This window comes from Eubalaena glacialis, chromosome 14 (assembly GCF_028564815.1).
Source record: "Eubalaena glacialis isolate mEubGla1 chromosome 14, mEubGla1.1.hap2.+ XY, whole genome shotgun sequence".
NCBI lineage: Eukaryota > Metazoa > Chordata > Mammalia > Artiodactyla > Balaenidae > Eubalaena > Eubalaena glacialis.
In genome coordinates, this window is record NC_083729.1 from 93,123,328 (window position 1) to 93,128,269 (window position 4,942).

General features: G+C 42.6%; 1 non-coding gene across 1 annotated transcript; it reads right to left on the minus strand.

Annotated features, from left to right (window-relative positions):
* Positions 1-437: 437 nt before the first annotated feature.
* Positions 438-510, minus strand: TRNAK-CUU (transfer RNA lysine (anticodon CUU)). The gene has a single exon. It is a non-coding gene; the product is annotated as a tRNA-Lys (tRNA).
* Positions 511-4,942: the final 4,432 nt, after the last annotated feature.

Below are 4,942 nucleotides of genomic sequence, written 5' to 3' on the forward strand. Positions count from 1 at the left end.
TCTCATTCTCTGCAATGTCCCAGATCCCGGAATGAAGTTGGAAGTTAAAATGAACAAACAAACACAATCCCTATTTGGATTTGCAGACACTGAGGTGGGAGCCAGTCCACTCACAGCAGTGGGATGGGAGGGGGTCCTCGTTTGAGCCCTGGTGCCTGGTGACACGTGGGCTTGCGTGGCACTCGCAGCGAGCTTTTCACGGCTGTGAACCTTGCTCAGGTTTCCAAAGCTCAGGTGTGCAGGCGGGAGGGGTTGAGCGAGGTGCTGGGTCCTTCTGTAAGGGAGCCTCAGTTTCCCTATCCTGAAGCTGAGAGGGTTGACCTCTGTTATCTCTAAGATCTAAACCTCCAAGAGTGAATTTGCATCATTACACCTGTTTGTTTTATTTATTTATTTTTTTTAGTTTTGGCCATACCTCGCAGCTTGTGGAATCTTAGTTCCCTGACCAGGGATCGAACCTGGGCCCTCAGCAGCAAGAATGCAGAGTCTTAACCACTGGACCACCAGGGAATTCCCTCATTACACCTGTTTAATAACCCATCGTGTGCATTCTTAATGGCTGTCTCTAAGGGCTCAGCGGCTCAATTCAATTAAAGTGAGTCCTTTTCAAGCTACTACATGTGAAGGCAAAATAGTAAGAAATGATGTTCCATTGTTACTAATGGGCTCTTACAACCTCCTGGGTTTTGTGTGTGTGTGTGTGTGTGTGTGTATTTGCTATTGTCAACGTTCCTCTTTTAGTAGTGTTTGTTAAGTATTCTATTTTTTTGGTGATATTGAGCTTAATAAACTAATATGTTTTCCTTTACATGCTAATACTATTTATCAACTTCTTTAGAGATGCTTATTTAATGTATATTAATCCCCAAAGAAGGCAACTTATTAATACCCGGGAGGCATTATTTTAGAAAGTATGCATTGTCAGATAAATTGGGTTAAGTTTTGCCGGGGTCAAGCAGCGGGAGCAAGTTTCTCAGCCACTAAAAGCCTCGTGCCGAAGCCAGAACCCAAGGAGCTACGTACCTGCTTTACTTCAGTGTGTAGTTAACAAGGGCAGCTTTGGCAGAGAATTAGGGTGGAATCCATCCCAATTCCCAGAGTAAAACATCAGAATTAGGTTTTTATATATTTTTCCAGTTATGTTTATGCACATAGAAGCATTTACCCAAAGAACTTTTATACACACTATTCTATATCTTTGCTTTTTATCAGGTAATAATATCCCATCAACACCACATATATTTATTACATAAATTTCAACTGCTGTGAATACAAGCCCACAGTCCCCTATTCCGCATCCTTAGGGTCAGACGTATTTCAGTAGTCACAATTTTTCAAAGTTTGGAAAGATAATACTCCTTATAATAAATTCCCAGAAAGGTCTGGGGAGGCACTTCTTTTTCAACCATACTGATATTTCTTCAGTGTAACAAATTTACACTGACTGGAATGAATAAAAGCTATCAACAACACAGAACAGATTCACCAACAAATGTGTACACTGCAAACTCTTTTTAAAACTTCAGTGTCCAGAATGTTTGGATTTTTGAATTGCTGATATAGATGGGTATCACACTACTTGGAGTCACTGGATTTATTATCCATTTTCCTATGGATGGAACTCAGGTTATTTTAGGGATTTTATTGTTAAATACGGGACTGAAATGAACATTTTAAAAAATGCATCTTTGGAGAAATACGAGGATATATCCTTAGGATGAAGTTCCAGAAGTAGAATTGATATTGAAGATGAAGTCAATTGACATGTGATTTTACATTTTGGCAAATATCGCCAAATTCCCTTCCAAGGAAGTTGCACCAATGCAATATTCTCACTAGCAGTATACGAAAGGTCTGTTTCCTTGTACTCCTCCTGTATTAGATATCTGGGCTGCTGTAACAAAGTACCACAACTTGGGTGGCTTATGTGGTATAAATGCCTTGCCTCACAGCCCCGGAGGGTAGAAGTATGAGATCAGCATTGGCAGGGCTGGTTCTGTCTGATGGCTATGACGGACAGTCTGTTCCAGACTCCACTCCCAGCTCCAGTAACCTGGGACATGCCTTGGCTTGTAGATGGCTGTCTTCTCCCTGTGTTTTCCCCCTTACATGTCTCTTTGCCCACATTTCCCCTTTTTATAAGAATGCCAGTCCCATTGGACTAGGGTCCACCCTAGTGGCCTCATCTTACCTTGATCGTCTGCAGGGACCTGTTTCCAAATAAGGTCACATTGGCAGGTCCTGAGGGTTAGGGCTTCACCGTGTGGTGGGGACTCAATACAGCCATAGCAGCTCCCAACAGGGACTATTATGAAACTTTCCCAACATGGTAAGTAAAAATCCGCATCTCACGATTTTAATTTCCATTTCAAGTTGGATTTGAGTATTTTATTTAATTTTGTAAACTTTTTATTTTGAAATGAATATAGGTGCACAAGGAGGTTGCAAAAATAGTGCATGGAGTCCTGTAAATCCTTCACCTAGCTTCCTCCAAAAGTGACATCTTCTAGAACTGCAGTATAATATTAAACCCGGGAAATGGACGCTGGTATGATGCTGTGGACGAGACTACAGATCCTACACTGTTCTCATCAGTTTTCACACGTACTCTGTGTGTGTGGTAGGTACGGGTAACTGTTCTATTCCATCATGTGCTTGGATCTCGTGTGCAGATCTGTGCATCCATCCCTACAGCCAAGGCAGAGAAGCACAGAGAACCTTGTCATCCTACCCCCTTGATCACATCCTCCACCCCAACCCATCCCTGCCCTTCCAGCAACACTGAGCCACTCTCCACCTCCAGTTCTGCCATTCCAAGGATGTTATAACAATGGTATCATTCAACATGTAACCTTTAGACATCAGCTTTTCACTCAGCATAATGAATGCCCTTATGTTGTGTCATACAGTGGTGCCTAATACATGCATCAACCTATTTGCCCCTTCCTATTGCCAAGTAGTATTCCGCTGAATTATTTTTTTTTAAAAATTTTAAAAAAATTTATTTATTTGGTTGCTTTGGGGCTTAGTCACAGCAGGTGGGCTCCTTAGTTGCGGCTCACGGGCTCCTTAGTTGTGGCATGTGAACTCTTACTTGCGGCATGCATGTGGGATCTAGTTCCCGGACCAGGAATCGAACCCCAGCCCCCTGCATCGGGAGCCCAGAGTTTAACCACTGTGCCACCAGGGAAGTCCCTCCATTGAATTATTTTTAATATTAGTAATCAGTGATGTTTATTTTTTTGTTAATTGCCTGTAAATACTTTTACCTATTTTAAAAAGATGTTGTCTTTCTTTCTGTTGTTGGCCTTGTCTTGCTTTATTAGTTTTTTTTTTCCATTTAGAATTTTCTTTATCATATCAATTTATCAATCATTTATTTTGTGGGTCCTTGGGTTTCTGTCACCCACAGAAAGGACTCCCATTCAAAACTTGTTGAATTTAACAAAAATGTTAAAATCTCAAATCTGTTTAGAATGATTCTGTGTGTGTTAAGGAGTGAGGTAGGGATCTAGGTACCCTGTGTGTCTTAAATGTATATTTCCTACAGATGATTTTGTGCAAACTTTTTGTCCATCTCCGTATATATGTGCATTTGGGTGCTTGCACCTGCTTGAAAAGCATGTGGTTTGTGAACCCCAGGTTAATTATGACATAAAACTTACTCAGCTGCTAAACATCACCTACTAGTTTATAGGAAAATTGTCCAGGATTCCAGATCTAGGTGAAAAATGGGAAATTGGGCAGGTGTAGGTAGACGTTAAGAAAATATAAAAAGTATTAACTTGCAAATAGAGGGTGTAGGCTTTTCAGAAGATGCAAGTGTATAGGTTTTCAGCCAGATTCCCAAGGTCAATACACCTACATCTAGCGTCGTATTTTTTTTTTACAAAAAGTCCTCCCTAACCTTAAGACTAGCAGTACAGGTAGGGTAGGATACAGGGTGCAATCTCAGTAGAGCTTTCCCACGGATGGGAGGGCGGGTCCAGCGGCTAGAGCTATTCTTCCACTTGGAGACACAGTGACCTACCTGGTCGTAGCCCTCATGCAGGGGCTTGGCCTGTAGCATCATGACCACAGTGAGTGCTCAGCAAAGACAATACAGCCAGGGGATGAGGCTCCAGCCCTCAGCTGGCCTTGGTGATGAACTGCTGGTGATTTTCCTCTATGCTTCCTGACAATATTCCTGTAGGGAACTTGCTAACGCCCAGACAATATTCCTGTAGGGAACTTGCTAACACATGTAATCTCCAGTGATGAGGATAAAGGAGAGTGGAGAGAGCCACGTACCATGCAAATAATGACTTTTTCCCACAAAAATCTCTGAAGACCCCGCAGACTCATGGGCCTCAGAGCTGGAAGGACACCCAGATTCTGTCTATGGGGACTCTCCCTGGATGGGCGCATTTCTCTCATAGCATCTGCACTGGTGCAGCCTGATGGCATTAACGTGGCTTTGAAGTCATGGAGTCCTGGGGGTCCGTCCTGCTCCACAACTTAATAGATGCGTGACCTTGACTGAGTTAGTTAATTTCCTCCATCATAAGATGGGGATAATGGAAGTGTGTGCATTACAGTTTTCTTGAGCGCGTCAGGTTAGATAATTTAGGCAGCATGCCTAGCATCGTGCTGGGTACATGGTATTAAATATGAAGCTGCCAGCATCGGTACCTCCCGTGTCCAGATACTCTTCTCCTGAGGCCATCCTACAACTTGGGGTAAAATGCTGCCAAGATTTCTCAGTTCACTGCCATCTGCTAGTGAGTCCGTGGTGCACAATGAAGCTCATCAAAGGTCAATTTATTTTGTTTCTTTCTTCAACTAGTAACTGTACCCACCATTTCAGGAACGTGAGAGCCTGCCCTGGGCAAAATGAGGAGGTCAAGTGGACAATCTGAAAAGCTCTTTCCTAACAAACTGTTAGTGGGTGATAATGCCTTAC